Genomic DNA, 19,371 nt, shown 5'->3' with positions numbered 1-19,371 from the left:
GGCCAGGAGAGGGGTCTTGCTTGAGTGTTGGTGAACTCACTAAGATTATTCTGATACAAACATTGATTCCTTTCCTTCAGCTTTCTAGGGAAAAAAACACAGAGCAGGGGGAGGGAAGAAGAGGAGCTAGACAGCACCCACGCACGCACGCACGCACGCACGCACGCACGCAGTCACGGCGTCAGACTCTGGATGCAGGGAAAACAAAATCTTTTTCTGTGTGTTGAGAAAGAGTTCCAGGAGAAACTTTGTTGCAAAATACCTGAAGTGCTAACCTGCATCCTTCCACCTTGACCTCCCAACTCTGAATACAGGCATTGCTCTCCTCCAGAGCTCTCCATGCGCTTTAAATCTCACTCTGCACTACCCCAGCGTTTGCTCAGCCTCCTTAGCTCCCTCCGTGGGTACTCTGTCTCACAAGGCTTCGTATCTAATCCCTTTCTATTTACACAGTCTGTCTGGCTGACCAGCACTGAAGCTCCAGCCAGTTTCTAACGGATGGTCATAAAGTCTGGAAGTAACGGTGGATCCATCAGAGATGATTTATTGGTACTGTGTTATAGTATATGACAAAACGGTACACATGTTTTCAGAATTTATAGCCGTTTAGTATGTATTTATGGTTTCCTAATCATTCTCCAGCCAAGACCTCTATAGAACATGTCCACTTGGCATCCTTCAGACTCTTCTCACATATCATGTCCAAATCGAACCCCACCCTTTCTTACAGTTCCTCTTGTGTTTCCTGACTTAGGGATGAGTATCCTAGTCCCTAGTCAAAGGCACTAAACATTCCACCATGGCTCAGTTGTCCTCCCTCTTTGTCACTGTTCCCTCCTTTCAACTGGTCACCAACCCTATCCACTCTACTCTATAGACTCCTTTTGTGGCAATTCCTACCCACCCTGTATCTGCTAATCTTAGGCTGAGAACCTCCCGTGGCTTGCCCTGCCTCAACCATGACAGGAGAGCTTTTCCACTGCTGTTCCCACCTCCAGCTTCGGTTCATCCCACCTCTGAAGAGTCACCTGCCTGTGATGACTACCTCAAACTCTCCCGCCACCAGTTACTGAACAGCAGAGCCCACGCCACATGGCCTGACGACAAATTCTTTGTCCCTCATTCCTCTTCGGTTCTGAAGCCATGCTCACCTACTTGGCTTCCTCAAATGCATCTTGATCCCTTAGCTCCTCTCTCTGCCTCAAAGCTCAGTTCAAGATGCTGGTACTAAAGCCTTCTCTCACTACCACCATCTTCCCAACTGTTCTTCTTTCTTCTGTGCTCCTGAGAGCAGTTTATGTAATGTAATATCTTCAAAACTCCTCCTGTTTGTAGTCTTAACACCTAACATATAGGAATTATGTTTCATGGAAGAACAGCAATAAGAGATTCTAGAACTTTGCTTAGAACTGAAGCGGAGTTTATATTTTGTATTAGGAAGGTCTAGTGTGATCAGAAGTTACTTTTGGACCAAGATTCATGATGGACGAGTTAAGAGAGGTCAAACCGTAGTGACTACATTGGGACAGGACCTTAAATGCAGTGACGGACGGTGCAGAGAAAGGTGCCCTTCAGAGGGCAAAGGGGTGTGTGGACTGGCAGCCTATTCAGGACACTCAGAAAAATGACAGAGTTCACTGCTTTAACAAAAATATACAGGAAGGGAAGGGCTGTCAGCAAAACCTAATAACATAACCATATTCTTCACAGTCCTAAAATTGGGACAGAAGAAAACCTGTAACAAAGAAGGCTTTGGGTAGAAAACAGTGCCAAGTCCAAGGATAAATTAAGAAACTGCCAGTAGAGCGGTGACCCTTAACAGGTTATCAAGACTCCCAGTTGGGCACAAATATGGGATTGAAGACTTCATCTCACAGACCAGATGCAGAAGACTATGGTACCAGGAGCATCATGAAACTGGCAAGAAAGCCAACATCACTGTCAGTCACGGGGACTTGAGGCTGGCTTGGGAGTCTTGAGGCAGAGTCCCAGAGGTGAAAAGTGTTCCTCCAGCGTCTAAAAATGAAGCCACGTTCTCTAAGCATGAGGAAAACTAGGGTCAGACAGACTCTGGCAGTATGATCTTGTAGTGTTTTTATTTTTATTGTTTCTTTTTTTCTTAGTTACTTATAATTACATTTCTTTTGTTATGTGTATATGTACAGATGTGCACATGAGCATGCCATGGTGTGTGCACATAAGAAGACAACTTGTAAGAATGGGTTCTCCCATTGCATCATGTGGGTCTCAGGGACAGGACTCAGGATATCAGGCTTCACAGCAAGCGCCTTAGCCCACTGAACCATTTTGCCCTACCCAGGGTATTTATGTGAACTATTTTTCCTGTTGAAGTGAATATACATAGACATATAAACACATAAACATGCATGTACATACACACACACACACACACACACACACACATATATATATATGTATATATATATATATATATATATATATATATATATATATATATATATATATATCAGCTCAAGGAAGGAAGCTCACCATTCCAAGGTATAATCCATCATAGCAGGAAAGTAGAGACATGAAGTAAAGGCTTGAAGCAATGCTGCATCTGCAATCAGGAATAGATCATAGTCAGGAATACGCTGAATGATCATGCTCATTCAGCTTCCACCTTTTGACACAGTCTAGCATCCCAGCCCAGGGTGCTGGACAGATTCCTTAACTTAACCAACCAAATAATCTGGTCACAGGCATGCCCAGAGGCTAGCTTAATCTAAACAACCTCTTAACCATGTGCCTGAAGGCGAGTCTCCTAGGTGACTCCAGAATTCCTCCCTGGATTCCATCCAGCAGATTCACATCAGAAGTTGCCAGAAGAGAACCTAAGTGCTCTGTTGGCCCTGAGCAGCTCTCTGCAGAGTAAGCCACAGCGGGAGAGAAGAGGAGGTCTGAAGGTCATGGAGATGCTGTTAGGAAGTCCCACTCAGTAAACTGAGGCTTGGGTCAGACCTCTATTGAGAACTCAGAAAGTACAGTGACGTTAAATCAAAGTTGCCTTGTTTGTCTTTGCCAAAATGACCTATTAAATATAAAGTTTTCTTTTGTAGTTGAATAAGCTAAGGGTTTAGAGATACATGAAATTCCTAAACCCATACTTCTATTCTTCTATTGACAGAGACATTTGGCAATATAGAGGGGAAAAAATTTAAAAACAAACAAACAAACAAAAATCACTAGTTAAACACACTCATGGGATTGGTGGAGAATGCCTGTAATTCCAGTTGGGATGACAAGCTTAAGGCCTGCCTGGCCTGTATTAGTTCAAGAGCATTCTGGGTAATTTAGTGAGGTCAGCCTGGGTCAGAATAAAAATAAAACAGTTATTGGAATAACTCAATAGTTGAGACTTGCCTAACACAAATAAGGCCCTGGGTTTGACTCCCTAAAACCAAAAAACAAAGCAACCAAGAAATACCTAAGCATTGTCTAGGGGTTTAAACATACAGCTAGAAAACTGGTGTCTCCTGAGGAGATGGCTCGGTAGCTGAAGCTTGGAGTGTAAGCATGAGGAGCTGAGTTCAGATCCCCAGTTTATAAATGTCAGGTACACTCTTGTAACCCCAGCACTTGGGAGACCAACAGGCTAATCCCACGTGTTCGTTGGCCAGTCAGTCCCGATACAACAGTAAATGTTGAGTTCAATAAAGGTACCCTGTCTCAAAAATATGAAAGGAGGGAAGCTATGTAAGAAAAGTTCCTGGCTTCAGCCTCTGGCCTCCACAGGTGCAGATAAGAGAGCACAGCCACATGTGCACATGCACATAAAGCAAATCTCTGGCCTCCACATCTGTGCGCACAGGTGTGAGCATACTCAGACACAAAGGTACATGCTTATGTATACACTACACACAAAAAAGAAAGGAAGGAAGGGAGAGAGAAAGACAGTGTATGTCAGTGTCCCAAGGTCCATGTGCTGGAAATCCACGAATACAGAACTAAACAAAGGGGCCTGGGGAGATGGCTCAGCCTGACAGAAAGCGTAAGAACCTGCGTTTGGGTTCTCAGGGTTATGGGGAACCCTCCGGAGATGATCACTCAAGGGACAGTTCATAGCCAGCTGAGGGTCTTTATTCTAACAGCTGCCACTCCACTTGGGTATTCAGGAACTAAGTGTAGTCCTGAGTGTCTGGAACACAGGGTTTTTGAAGACAAAAGACTACATCCTGGCATCTCACTTATCAGCCCCAGGGGGCACTTCACAGAGACAAGAGGTTTTAACAGAAGCTAAGAGAAGGTAGTTGGGAAATCTTGACCTCAACTTCCTAGAATAGACTTGGACCATTTTCCCACAGGTTCTCAACTAAGGAAATCAAATTCTATTAAACCTAAAATGGCCTCAGCAAGAACACGAAATGGAAGACCTTGTGCTTCTTCTTGCTCTGTCTCATCAGAACCCATGTTTTATTTATTTTTTTATTTAAAAAACAAGGGCTGGGGATTTAGCTCAGTGGTAGAGCGCTTACCTAGGAAGCGCAAGGCCCTGGGTTCGGTCCCCAGCTCCGAAAAAAAGAACCAAAAAAAAAAAAAAAAACAAAAACCTGCTTTTCACCTGTGCCCAGAGCTAACCCTAGTCCACAGGTCTCTGTACCCAGATCCTGTGGGGAGAGAGCTGGTCTACAAGTAGTGCTGACACACAGGCTTACGGAAGGGTCAAGCCACTGTCAGAGACAGCAAGACCAGCTAACACCAAAGATAAGCAGATGGCGAGAGGCAAGGGTAAAAACGTAAGCAACAAAACCAAGGTCACTTGTCATCATCAGAACCCAGTTCCCCCACCACACCAAGACCTGGATACCCCAATGCACAAGAAAAGCAAGCTCCTAACCCAAAACTTCCAGGAAATCCAGGACACAATAAGAAGATCAAACCTAAGGATACTGGTATAGAAGAGAGCGAAGATTCCCAACTTAAAGAGCCAATAAATATCTTCAACAAAATTATAGAAGAAAACTTCCCTAACCTAAAGAAAGAGATGCCCATAAAAATACAAGAAGCCTATAGAACTCCAAATAGATTGGACCAGAAAAGACATTTCTCCCACCACATAATAGTCAAAACACCAAATGCACAAAACAAAGAAAGAATATTAAAAGCAGTAAGGGGAAAAGGTCAAGTAACATATAAAGGCAGACCTATCAGAATTACACCAGACTTCTCAAGAGAGACTTATGAAAGCAAGAAGATCCTGAGCAAATGTCATACAGACCCCAAGAGAACACAAATGCCAGCCCAGGCTACTGTATCCAGCAAAAGTCTCAATTCATGACAAAACCATGGATACCCACTATATTTCCACAAATCCAGCCCTACAAAGGATAATAGATGAAAAATTCCATCACAAGTACATAAAATACATCCTAGAAAAAGCAAGAAAGTAATCTCCTTTCAACTAAACCAAAAGAAGACAGCCACACAAACATAATTCCACTTCTAACAACAAAAATAACAGCAGTCATCACTGGTCCCTAATATCTCTCAACATCAATGGACTCAATTCCTCAATAAAAAGACATAGACTAATAGAGAGGATACGTAAACAGGACCCAGCATTTTGCTGCATACAGGAAACACACCTCAGTGACAATCATAGGCTACCTAAGAGTAAAAAAGCTGGGAAACAATTTTCCAAGCAAATGGTCCCAAGAAACAAGCTGGAGTAGCCATTCTAATATTGAATAAAATCAACGTTCAACCAAAAGTTATCAAAAAAGATAAGGAAGAACACTTCATATTCATCAAAGGAGAAATTCTTCAAGATAAACTCCCAATTCTGAATATCTATGCTCCAAGTGCAAGGGCACCTACATTCATAAAAGAAACCGTACTAAAGCTCAAAGCACACATTTGCACCTCACACAATAATAGTGAGAGACTTTAATACCTCACTTTCATCAATGGACAGATCATGGAAACAGAAATTAAACAGAGACACAGTGAAACTAATGGAAGTTATGAACCAAATGGATTTAACAGATATCTATAGAATATTCATCCTATAACAAAGTAATATACCTTCTTCTCAGCACCTCGTGGTACCTTCTCCAAAACTGACCATATAATCAGTCACAAAATAGGCCTCAACAGATACAGGAAGATTGAAATAATCCCATGCATCCTATCAGATCACCACAGACTAAGGCTGGTCTTCAATAACAACAAAAATGACAGAAAGCCCACATATACATGGAAGCTGAACAATGCTCTACTCAATGATAACTTGATCAAGGAAGAAATAAGGAAATTAAAGACCTTTTAAAATTCAACGAAAATAAAGGTGCAACATACCCAAACTTATGGGACACAATGAAAGCAGCACTAAGAAGAAAACACATAGCTCTGAGTGCCTCCAAAAAGAAACTGGAGAGAGCATATACTAGCAGCTTGACAGCACACCTAAAAGCTCTAGAACAAAAAGAAGCAAATACACCCAAGAGGAGTAGACAGCAGGAAATAATCAAACTCAGGGCTGAAATCAACCAAGTAGAAACAAAAAGAACTAGACAAAAAATCAACAAAACCAGGAGCTGGTTCTTTGAGAAAATCAAAAGATAGATAAACCCTTAGCCAGACTCACCAGAGGGCACAGAGAAAGTATCTAAATTAACAAAATCAGAAATGAAAAGAGAGACATAACAACAGAAACTGAGGAAATTCAAAAAATCATCAGATCCTACTACAAAAGCCTATACTCAACAAAACTGGAAAATCAGGAGGAAATGGACAATTTCTTAGACCAATATCAAGTACCAAAGTTAGATCAGGATCACATAAACAATCTAAACATTCCTATAACTCCCAAAGAAATAGAAGCAGTTGTTAAAAGTCTTCCAACTGAAAATTGTCCGTTTTAGGGCAGAATTCTATCAGATCTTCATAGAAGACCTAATACCAATACTCCCCCAAACTATTCCATGAAATAGAAACAGAAGGAACACTACCCAATTCCTTCTATGAAGACACAATTACACTTATACCTAAACTACACAAAGATCCAACAAAGAAAGAGAACTGCAGATCATTTACACTTATGAAAGTCAATGCAAAATTATTCAGTAAAATCCTCGCAAACCAAATCCAAGAACACATCAAAACAATCATCCATCATGATCAAGTAAGGCTTCATCCCAGGGATGCAGGGATGGTTCGATATATGGAAATCCATAAATATAATCCACTATATAAACAAACTCAAAGAAAAAAACTACATGATCATTTCATTAGATGCTGAGAAAGCATTTGACAAAATTCATCACCCCTTTATGGTAAAAGTCTTAGAAAGATCAGGAATTCAAGGCCCATACCTAAACATAGTAAAAGCCAACATCAAATGGAAAGAAACTTGAAGCTATCCCACTAAAATCAGGGACTAGACAAGGCTACCCACTCTCTCCCTTCTTGTTCAATATAATTCTTGAAGTTCTAGCCAGAGCAATCAGACAACAAAAGGAGATCAAAGGGATACAGATTGGAAAAGAAGAAGTCAAAATATCACTATTTGCAGATGATATGATAGTATACTTAAGTGACTGCCAAAATTCTGCTAAAGAACTTACAAACCTGATAAACAACTTCAGCAAAGTGGCTGGATATAAAATTAACTCAACAAATCAGTAGCCTTCCTCTACTCAAAGGATAAACAGGCTGAAAAAGAAATTAGGGAAATGACACCCTTCACAATAGTCACAAATAATATAAAGTACCTCGGTGTGTCTCTAACCAAGCAAGTGAAAGATCTGTATGACAGGAACTTCAAGTCTCTGAAGAAAGAAATTGAAGAAGATCTCAGAAGATGGAAAGATCTCCCATGCTCATGGATTGGCAGGATTAATATTGTAAAAATGGTCATCTTGCCAAAAGCAATCTATAGATTGAATGCAATCCCCATCAAAATTCCAACTCAATTCTTCATAGAGTTAGAAAAAGCAATTTGCAAATTCATTTGGAATAACAACAAAAACAAGACATGATAGCAAAAACTATTCTCAACAATAAAAGAACTTCTGGGGGAATCACCATCCCTGACCTCAAGCTGTATTACAGAGCAATAGTGATAAAAACTGTATGGTATTGGTACAGAGACAGGCAGGTAGATCAATGGAATAGAATTGAAGACCCAGAAATGAATCCACATACCTATGGTCACTTGATCTTTGACAAAGGATTTTTTTCCAATGGAAAAAAATGATAGCATTTTCAACAAATGGTGCTGCTTCAACTGGAGGTCAGCATGTAGAAGAATGTAAATGGATCCATTCTTATCACCTTGTACAAACATCAAGTCCAAGTGGACCAAGGACATCCACATAAAACCAGATACACTGAAATTAACAGAAGAAAAAGTATGGAAGAGACTTGAACACATCGGCACTGGAGAAATTTTCCTGAACAGAACATCAATGGCTTATGCTCTAAGATCAAGAATCAACAAATGGGACCTCATAAAATTACAAAGCTTCTGTAAGGCAAAAGACACTGTCAATAGGACAAAAACCTCAGCCAACAGACTAGGAAAAGATCTTTACCAATCCTACATCTGATAGAAGGCTAATATCTAATATATACAAAGAAGTCAAGAAGTTAGACTCCAGAGAATCAAATAACCCTATTAAAAATGGGATACAGAGCTAAACAAAGAATTCTCAACTGAGGAATATTGAGTGTCTGAGAAGAACCTAAAGAAATGTTCAACATCCTTATTCATTAGGGAAATGCAATTCAAAAACCTTGAGATTCCACCTCACACCAGTCAGAATGACTAAGGTCATAAACTCAGGTGACAGCAGATGCGGGCAAAGATGTGGAGAAAAGGAGCACTCCTCTATTCTTGGTGGGACTGCAAGCTGGTACAACCACTCTAGAAATCAGTCTGGCAGTTCCTCAGAAAATTGGAAATCTACCTAAGAACTCAGCTGTACCATTCCTGGGCATATACCCAAAAGATGCTCCAACCTACAACAAAGACACATGCTCCACTATGTTCATAGCAGCCATACCTATAATAGCCAGAAGCTGGAAAGAACCCAGATGTCCTTCAACAGAGGAATGGATACAGAAAATGTGATATATTTACACAATGGAGTACTACTCAGCTATTAAAAACAATGACTTCATGAAATTCTTAGGCAAATGGATGGTACTAGAAAATATCATCCTGAGTGAGGTAACCCAATCACAAAAGAACACACATGGTATGTACTCACTGATATGTGGATATTAGCCCAAACACTTGAATTACCCAAGATAAAATCCACAGACCACATGAAGCTCAAGAAAAAAGAAAACCAAAGTGCAGATGCTTCAGTCCTTCTTAGTAGGGAGAAGAAAAATATTCATAGAAGGAAATATGGAGACAAAGTTTGGAGCAGATACTGAAGGAAAAACCATCACAGACTGCCCCACCTGAGGATCCAGCCCACATACAGCCCCAAACCCAGACAATATTATTGCTGATGCCAAGAAGTACATGCTGACAGGAGCCTGATATAGCTGTCTCCTGAAAGTCTCTGCCAGAGCCTGACAAAGACAGAGGCAGATGCTCATAGCCAACCATTGGACTGAGAATGGGGTCCCCAGTGGAGGAATTAGAGAAAGGATTGAAGGAGCTGAAGGGGCTTGCAACCCCATAAGAACAACAATACCAACCAACCAGAGCTCCCAGGGACTAAATCACCACCCAAAAATTACACATGGACAGACCCATGGCTCCAGCTTCATATGTAGCAGAGGATGGCCTTGTTGGACATTAATAGGAAGGGAAGCCTTTGGTCCTCCCAGAGGCTCTATGCCCCAGTGTAGAGGAATGTCAGGGCAGGAGGCAGGAAGGGCTGGGGCTTGTGTGGGAGCACCCTTATAGAAGCAGGGAAGGGGGGATGGGATAGGGGGTTTAGGGACAGGAAACTGGGAAAGGGGATAGCATTTGAAATGTTAATAAAATATATCCAATTAAAAAATTAAATTAAAAAAAAAAGGCAGACATGGTCACATGTACCTGAACTGAAGTTCACTGGCAGCCAGTTTAGCCAAATGTATGAGCTCCAGGGTCATTGAAAGATCCAGAAAAGAAAAGAAAAGAAAAGGGAAGAAAAGAAAAGAAAAGAAGAGAAGAGAAGAGAAGAGAAAAGAAAGGAAAGAGGAAAGAAGAGAAGAGAAGGAAATAAAAAATTATGAGGAAAGACCCTCCCAATGTCTATCTCCAAGCTCTGTAAGCAACTGTTCACATGCACACATACATATACCTACACTGACAAGTTCATGCAACACATACAAAAAACAGAAAATAGAAAAATGAAACCCTCATGAATGAAACCTTCCAGCATCTCAAAAGCCTGACTCACTGTGCACCCGTACAGGCTAAAGTTAGTTCTTTCAGTTTTGTGCACTGAAAACCTCTTTATAACAATGTAACCAGGAGGCCTATCTTTATAAAGCCTAAACATTCTTTGAACTGAGAATGCAATTTAGGAAATAAGGTGGGAGTAGGGGGCGGAGCTGGAGAGATGGCTCGGGGGGGGGTTAAGAACACTGATTGTTCTTCCGGAGCTCCCGGAGCTCCCGAGTTCAATTCCCAGCAACCACAAGGTGGCTCACAACCATCTGTAATGGGATCTGATTCCCTCTTCTGGTGTGTCTGAAGACAGCTACAGTGTACTCACATACATGAAATAAATAAATGAATCAATCTGAAAGGGTCTTAAGGGGAATTGGTATAGGAAATTGGTTACATTGATTACAGAGAACCAAACCACCTGCAAAGGCTTCCTTCACGCGAGCCAGAGGAAGACGACCCAACTGTTCACCTTGGAGAACCCACAGGAGGGCCTGGCTTCACAGAGGCACTCCTGTGGTGCTGGATCAGAAAGTAGGGTGTCAGATTCTGGAGCCCCCACCATAAAAAGGGCTGCCCCTGACTCCATGAAAGGCTCCCTTCCAGACAGGCGGGAAAATGTTAAGTTAAATCAGGAAGTGGCCTTTCCCCAGCTCTGCCCATTTCTCTGTTTTTCTTTGTAATCTGATTGCCCCTTTCCTCTCAGGCCCAGTCTCCAAATAAGTCTAGCAACACCTGTGGGAGCCACAGCCCATTTCGTTTGGCATGGGGATAATGGCGGAGGACTGAATCCTTTGAAGACAAAGTGACCCAGAGCCGGATAGCTGCTGACCTCCATGAAAGCATCCAAGGTCAACACTATGCCTGCCTGTTAAGTCTCCAGCCAAGTGCTGATTTGTTTAGCTAATCTTTCTCTTCATTCTGACATCCAATGGGCTCTTGTGGGAATGATTTAAGCCTACACAACCAGTTTCCTCCTTCAAGCCCAAAAACGTACAATCCTGAAAGAGACAAGGAGAATCTTGTGGAGGAGGGGGGCATACCGCTGTGTCCCCTCCCCATTCTTTGCATATCTTCCTCATGAGCCAGCAACATACCAGAGAGGTCTCCAACTTCACTGAACTGCAAACAAGCGAACTAGGATGCCACTTTCAAGGCCACCCTGACCTGTGGATACTTTCCAGCATCTAAAAAGCCTGACTCACTGAGCATTGTTTTGTTATGGAATCAGCCATCGCCCATCGCCGTGCCAGGTGAACACAGAAATAGAACAGAAATTGCCCTTTCGCTTCTCTCAGTTCCAGTCCTCACAACCGTGTAGACACACAGGTCTACAGACTTCCTCCCTCTCCCCTCATTTGCCTAACTCATCATTCATTCGTTTGCTCAATAACCACTGATCATCTAGGACGCGCTAAGCACTAAAGACACAACAGAGAATAGAACCAGCCTTGTTTCAACTCCCATAGAACTTCTCCCTTAGTCTAGAGGAGCCCACGAACAATAATTAAAGCCCACCGTTTGTCCAACGGTGCCGGCACTTGCTATGGGCTTATTAAGTAACAAAGTCGCTGTTTCCCCAAGGTTGGAGCTTTGAAGGTTTTAAAGCAGAGAATCTCATGGGGGAGGTACTACGGGGTCCCCTCTCCATCCTTGCATGTCTTCCTTAAGAGCCCGCCGCACGCCAGAGAGGTCTCCGCCTTCCCTGAACTGCGACAAGCAAAGGCAGCTGTTGTGAGGGTGAGCCTTGCAGCCAAGATCTAAGTGAGAGTGCGAGCCCGGCAGATACCTTAGGCATGGGGAGTGCACAGTCATAACAATGACCCAGGAACAAAGGGTCAAAAGGAATAGCTGAGTGCAAAGGTCCTGGGGCTAGACCTCACAGTCTAGGATCAGTAAGAAGCCTGTCATAGCTGGGGTGCCAAGCTAGCAGGAGAGAAACGGCACAAGCTCGGGCTTTGAGGTGAGGAGCTGAGAGTGTGGGGGAGCCTGGGCATTAACTGGACTCAGAAGCGAAGCAAAAACTGTACCATAACACGGGTAACTTACTGTTCCCACCTGTTGGAAACCAAATGGAGTGTAGGGAAAATAAAGGGGGAGGGGCAGGAAAGCCAGTTCCAACAATGCAGGCAGGAGACCACCAGGGCAGTGGGAAGCTGGATTTTCAATACTTTGGAGGTATACTAGGATTCTTCCCTAACTCTGGCAAGTAAAGGTCTGATCTTCATAGTTGAGGGTCTATGGGACTGGAGTGATGAGGAGCTCAGTTACCAAGGCTTTGGTTAACGGCCCTCATTGATTCTCCAAGGATTCTATATGGTAGGGCTAAATATAATCAAAAAGGAAAAAAAAAGAGCAATCCTAATCATGGTAGGAAGGCTCTCATCAGCGCACTGTGCTCCTGAGAGCAGTCCCTGCACCAAGACTTACAGACAGCATCTGAGTACAAGGCTCCCCAAGGCACCGATCCTCTAATGGGGAAGTGGTGACTCAGGAAGGTTTTAAAACAGAGCTCACGTCGCAAGACTACTCCGTGGTCAAGATGGGATTTCAACACAGCTTTACTCATGCACTCAATGGATGCTTATTGGGTATCTAGTACAATGGCACTCAACAGAGTGTCTGCTTGGGGTAAATGTAGCTGACTTCTCATTCAACGAATATTTATGAGCATCTACTAAACATTGGCTAGAGAGATGGTTGAGTGGTTAAGAACGTTTGCTGCTCTTACAGAGGCTTTAGCTGTCAGCACCCAGGTTGATTGGCTCCTAACCACCTACAACTCCAGATCCAGGGGATCTGATGCCCTCTTCTGGCCTCCATGGGCACTTGCATTCATGTGACTATCTCTGTCTCTCTGTCTCTCTGTCTCTCTGTCTCTCTGTCTCTCTGTCTCTCTCTCTCTCTCTCTCTCACACACACACACACACACACACACACACACACACCAAACAAATGCTGACACAAAAAGTAAACAAGAAGCGTAAAACTCCTCGAGCAGAAATAAACACAACAACAAAGGAGAAAAGCTAAGCTGCAGAGTGCCACGTTCTTAAGTGGGTCCGTCAGGGATGCTTTCTGCTAGGGTCACGCGTAAACACAGAGCAAGGCCGTGTGCCATGACACACGATGGCACATTGTGAGAGAGCCTTGCTGCCAGAGGGAACAGCTGGAGTGAAAATCAATGATGGATCAAGCTTGGGACATCAGAAAAAGTAAGACTCAGCACGGCAGGGGAGGAGGAAGTGAAGGAGAGGACAGACTCAGAGGGGTGACCATGGGTGACGACAACAAAGAAACCAAGGAGAAGGCATTATCACAACCCAAGACAGAAATGACAGTGACTCAGCCCGGGTAAGAAGAGGCAGCCAGAGTGAAAAAGAATGTTAAGAATGTGCCGTGGACATTGAGATTTGGAGACATATTTTTTTTAATGTGAAATGGAGGGAAGATAAGGTTTTATTGTTTGGTTGGTTCTTGTTGCTGTTGTTGTAATTGTTGTGGTTTGGTTTGGTTTTTACCAAAGGAAACATGGAATATATGTCCATGGCTCATACCTGTGATTCCAGCCTTAGGAGATGGAGTCAGGACAATTAGGAGTTTGAGGCTAGCCTGAGCTACAAAGTAAGACCCTGTCTCATCCAAAAAAACAAAAAACAAAAAACCAATAATATGAATTTAGAAGAAAGAAAACCAAAATACTAAATTTTGGATGTTGGGTAAGTGGTTCATATACTAATCGTGATCTCAGAAGAGAGAGTTACTGAAACCAAAATTGAATCCATGTGTACATGATACTTACACTCTGAGTTTACAAAAGAACACTTGTGGAAGGAAAAGAGCAAGTATGGATGGCCCTAGCCTTGTGGAAAAAAGACAGGCACCCTGTTTTCAACGGCAGGGAAGTTGGACAGGAAACTGGCTCTCCTGGCCTCCAGGCCTAGGTCAGAACCTTAAGAGTTTAAGGACAGAAGTTTTTTTAGTGAGCAGTTCCAGTGATTCTAATGTACTGCTGAGTTTGTAAAAAGATTAATACTTTCTGCTGCACCTCAGGGTCAGAGTCTAATGAAGTATTTTTAATTGCTTCATCTACTAATTGTAGGTAATGAGTGGAGTTTACGAGATGGCGATTTTGAATGAAGAGTCAGAAACAAAGCGAGAGTTAGGAAACCATGGCCAATGCTACATTTGGCACTCTGTAAAAAAAAAAAGAATTCGACGTTTGCTAAATCTTAGATTGAATGTTTTAAACACAAAGAAACACTATGTTCTAATTCCCATTTTTTTGTGTGTGATTTTAGGAACATTCCTAGGGATTTTTAATTTTTATAAGTTCTTCGAGAGTTTCATACAATGTATTTGATTATATTCCTCCTTTTCCCCAATTTCTTCCAGACCCAACCCTTCCCTACCCACCCAACTTCATGTCTTTTTTTTGGAGGGGTGGGGGGCAAAACCATCAAGACCAATTTGTGCTGCCCAAAAGTAGAGTTGTAATCTTCCACTGGAGCAAGGTCAACTAACCAGGGACTCCGCTCTTACATAAAAAACTGTCTCTTCTGCCAGCTGCTAACAGTTGCTGGTAGCATCAAGACTAGGGGTGTGATTTTTGTGACTAACTTGTATCTCTCTCTACCCTGGGATTTGGACCGGCATGGGCTGGCACAGGATTTCTTACATGCAACTGCTGTTTTGAATTCACATAACCAGCTGCCCCGCTGTTTCTAGAAGACGCAATTGCCTTAGAGTAATCTATACCTAATGCTCTTCTAATCTTTCCAGTCCCCTTCCATAGCGATCCCTAAGCTTTGGCAGAAGAAACAACTGCAGTGTTGCGGTAAAAGTTAAAAGACGAACGTTTGCTATCAGATCCTGCAAGCCGGATCTGCTCACTCTGGCGGCTACTCTCCCTCGAGGTCTGCAAGCCGCCCAGTCCCAGCTGTCTTCCTTTTGCCACCCTCTCTGAGCGGTCCCCTAGGCGGTAGTTATCACGCCTGGCACACACACATATCTCGTTCTGTGGGCCCTGCATGTTCTCACTCTACTCGGGCAACAGAACCAGATCCACATGCTCCAACTGCCTCTCAGCTATTTCTCTCACACACTGTCCTCTTTAGCTGAGTAGAATCAAAGTTCCAGAAATTTGTAATTTAGCAATTAGACTTACATGTTGAATTCTCAATCCACAATTCATCTACGCAGTAAATTCACTGCGATAAAGATATAAATTGCCCACTTAGACAAGTTAAAATTGATCTAGTTCCCCTAAATCTAAACCATCCCCCTCCATAGACTCCAACTTGATCCCCCTCCCTCCTCCTCCTCCCCTCTCCTTCCTAGACTTTTCCCCCCTGCCTACCCTTCCTTCTCATCCAATCATAGGCTTCGCCTTATCCTGGACCCGCTTTACTGCATGACATCATCCTATACTGCAGTATGTATGCTCCATCTGGAGCTGACTATTCTATGATCTCTTATTCTCTGCCCCCATCTAAGTTGTCGGTCTTTGTGCTAATCAATATGTATTACATTTGAAGCTTCTCAGACGAGGGTTGAGAGATGCATTGGTCTATGAATATAACAATAAGTATTAGGATTTGGTTTAAAATCATGCCCACTAAACAGAATAATAGCCGTAGGTTCTTTACCAACCCCTATAACTCATGTGTAGCCATCGATTCTTAGCGTAATGATGGTGCCAAGTATAAAACCATTTTCAGCTTGTGCAACAGAACTTAAAGTCCAACCGGAAATTGGTTGGTTACTTCCAGGATGTTGAGGCCACTACTGTACCAGGGAGCGTGTCTTGTCAGACCAATCATTACTGTAGCTCTCAGGAGTCATACATGGGGATGAGTGATGCTAATTTTCTCCTCCAGTGACATGCATAGCACTAATGTTATGAAAGCTAGACAGTAGGGATGAAGTGTCCAGGTCGGCACCAGCTGGATTTTTCTGTTCTAGGACTCAAGCATGCAGTGTCTCTGGAAATAGGGCCTTAGCATCGAGGTCCAGAGGGTAGCCAATGGCATCAAGAATAGCTTGTAATGTTTGGGGCTTTATGAGACCTGCCTGGTCGCCAAAAATTGTAACCCACTCCTACACATGTGTTAGTCTCTGGTATCTGTTATGGGCCCTGCTGCCCCATTACATGGTGTGTGTGTGTGTGTGTGTGTGTGTGTGTGTGTGTGTGTGTGTGTGTACTTGGAAGTTTCTACAGTAGATTTCTGTATGAGTGTTCCTGAGGGATTTTAGTGTTATTCATCCTCCCCATTCTCTTCGCTGCCTTCTGCTCCCCTGTCCCAATTTAAACCTTCCTGTGGTGTTTCTCATTTGTTTGTGATTTTAGTCAAAGAAGAGCGATATTTTAAAAAATATTTTGATCCCTTTTATTTTGTGGCATCACATGAGCAGGTGCAGTAGCTGTAGCTGCTTTTCGTGTGCCTCTGAAACAAGGGAGAAGATGACAAATGGTGAAAGCCAGTGGTGAGGAGCAGAGTTATCTAGGGAGGTGCTAACTGGGGCCGTTCTTCAAGGAGCTCTGATAGTCTTAAAGGAACCACATGACATTGGGTTGAACAATACCATGGTTGTGATGTGGAAATCAACAAAGAGACTTTAAAAGCCACAGACTGATAAAACCAAAAAACAGACAGACAGACAGACAGATAGACGGACAGACAGACAAGTGATACCAAGAAGAAGCCCTGCAGCTGGCTGTGCACTTCTATCGAGTACATACTGCAAAGGCCATAGATTTAGAGGCTGGGAATTCCACTTACCTCACCCAAGGAAAGAAGATCTGAGTCAACGCTACATAAATGCAGTGTCCAAGCACTGTTGGCGTAGGCAACTGTTGCCTTTGACTTACTGACAACACCATGAGTGGAAGGGACCGAAACGGTAGTCAGCCCAACATCAAACCCATAACGGCAAGAGGAGGAACGCCTAAACTTGCCGTCTCAGCTTCCATCGAAGAAAAAAATCCAGTTTGTTAAGCAAATGAAAATTGGCCAGGAAGGAATTTGGAAAGAAGGCACGAGCCATTAATCAAGGGCAGTCTCAGACCAGTTAGCACTGAAAGAATGGAAATTATGGTCAAGGAATGAGGACTCGATTCTAGTAACTGGAATTTCCAGATGCATGGGAAATATGCACTTCAAAGGACTTCACAAACAGTAACTTTCAGCAGAGGCTCCTGGCAGAGTCCTGCATCCTACCATCTCTATAGCATGAGACTTGGGACAGCAGGCCTGGGACCAAGGCCACCAGAAGCTACACCCAAGGACTATGTGTTCTAAAGCAGTATTGTGCTCTTACTGCAGAGGCCCCTTCCCTCAGTACCACCGTGTTGATTAAGGGAGTGCTACACCAGTGCCTCAGATATGCTTCTCGTCAAACCACAATTGCAGGGGCGACTCACTGCCTGTGACGTGAACCTGTCATCAAGACTGAAGCTGGAAATGTTGAGTTAGACAACAGTAAGATGGGCCTGGACATCCACTCAAGCAAGGAAATTCAACCTCAAACCAACTCTCTCACGGCTCCTCCAGGCTGGTGTTGACGTTCTGTCTGGCGGCGTGTAAAGGTCATTCTGTGTTTCTACACATCAACTCTTAAATACAATACCTTCCAAAGCTATGATCACCTCTACCATTATTATTTTACAGACCACGAAACTAGTGTTCAATGAAGTGCAGTCACTCATCCAAGACCACATGATTGAGGATAGAAGAGTTTGAACTCAGGTCACCTGACTCCTAAGTCTTCGGCTGCTCTAAGTTGTTGGACTTCCAGTAGCTGCCTGCCCAGTCTCTTTTATGAAGACAGACAAAGACGGAATGATATAAAACAGCTACATTGGCCTTCTGCTTAAAAATGGCCTTCTTGCCTGAACAGGTGCCTTCTTGCAATGAAACGCTCCAAGAAGATGTCTTTTTATTTTTCTTGATGAGTCCATCCACGTGCATAATGAAGTCAGGCTACTTTCAGCCCCCTTACCTTCTCACGCTCCCCCCTTTTTTCTGCTGAAACCCAGGTTTCTTCTCAACTGCCTTTGTATACCCAGCATGAGAATTTAATGCAGCTAAAGTAGAGAGTATAAACTCTGAAGATGTGACCTCGAAGGGGCCAGTTAAGGAAGGCTCTTAGCACTTTCTGTACCAAAAGTGAAATCAGTCCGTCTTCCTTCCAGAGCCAGCTGGACGGTGGGCTTGGACTCCAGATGCTCCCATCACAAGGCATAGATAGAAGAGCATCAACTCTGACTCTACTTGAAAGGACGGTGTAGCATCAAAAGAATAAAGGGAAGACACCACATTCCCCTACAGGAGGCAAAGCCACTTTGGAATCTTTCTGACCCAGAGAACAGTTTTCTACCACTCTATTCCTGTATTCTAGGGAAGGGTCAGGGGAGTCCACTCCATTACCCAGAGCCAACCTTGCTCCAGCTTCCAGGAACATGGGGCATAGCTGTGGCTGATTCCTCTGTCAGCAGGAAGCCAGCTTACCACCCACACACTATTATTGGAGCAGGCTAGGACTTGGCGTCTGGCTGGCACAGCTGCCAGACAACACCTTGCCAGTGGCTGCAGGTGCTGGCTGCTGCCCTGGCACTCTCGGCAGTACAAGAGAGTGCAAGAAAATAGACCAGGAACATATTTTCAGTGTAAGTCTCGCTGTGGCGCTGTGTGGGAGAGTCGGGATACAATACGTTACAAGCTTAATTTAGTCAGAAAATATTGGGTGTTAAGGGAGGGCTTTCACGTGCTTATTCATGGCTAATAGAACCCCTGTCAGAAACGACGCTGCACGTCTGAAATTCAGCCCTTTTGGAGCTAGAGACAGGAAGATCAAGAGTTCTAGGCCAACCTGGGCTATGTAGCAACTCAGAGGCAGCTTGGGCACATTGGACTTCTGACATGAATGTGTCTGAAGAAAAACAAAGAGAGAAAACGAGAAAGGGAGAGATCATTCATCAAAGAGAGACACTCCACACTCTAGGACACCAAACC

General features: G+C 43.3%; 1 long non-coding RNA gene across 9 annotated transcripts in view; it reads right to left on the bottom strand.

The window, feature by feature from the left end:
- LOC120096947 (uncharacterized) overlaps nt 1-19,371 on the bottom strand; it is a 91,520-nt gene that overhangs the window by 65,242 nt on the left and 6,907 nt on the right. For 7 of the 9 annotated variants that reach the window (XR_010058120.1, XR_010058124.1, XR_005493899.2 and 4 more), the window contains one exon: nt 2,512-2,581. The exons of the other annotated variants lie outside the window; for them this stretch is intronic. This is a non-coding gene — a long non-coding RNA (uncharacterized LOC120096947). The remainder of the gene's footprint in view (nt 1-2,511; nt 2,582-19,371) is intronic. 9 annotated transcript variants of the gene reach the window in all.

The sequence above is a fragment of the Rattus norvegicus genome, chromosome 15 (genome assembly GCF_036323735.1).
Source record: "Rattus norvegicus strain BN/NHsdMcwi chromosome 15, GRCr8, whole genome shotgun sequence".
In the NCBI taxonomy this organism is placed as follows: domain Eukaryota; kingdom Metazoa; phylum Chordata; class Mammalia; order Rodentia; family Muridae; genus Rattus; species Rattus norvegicus.
This window is presented reverse-complemented; position numbering and strand designations above follow the sequence as displayed.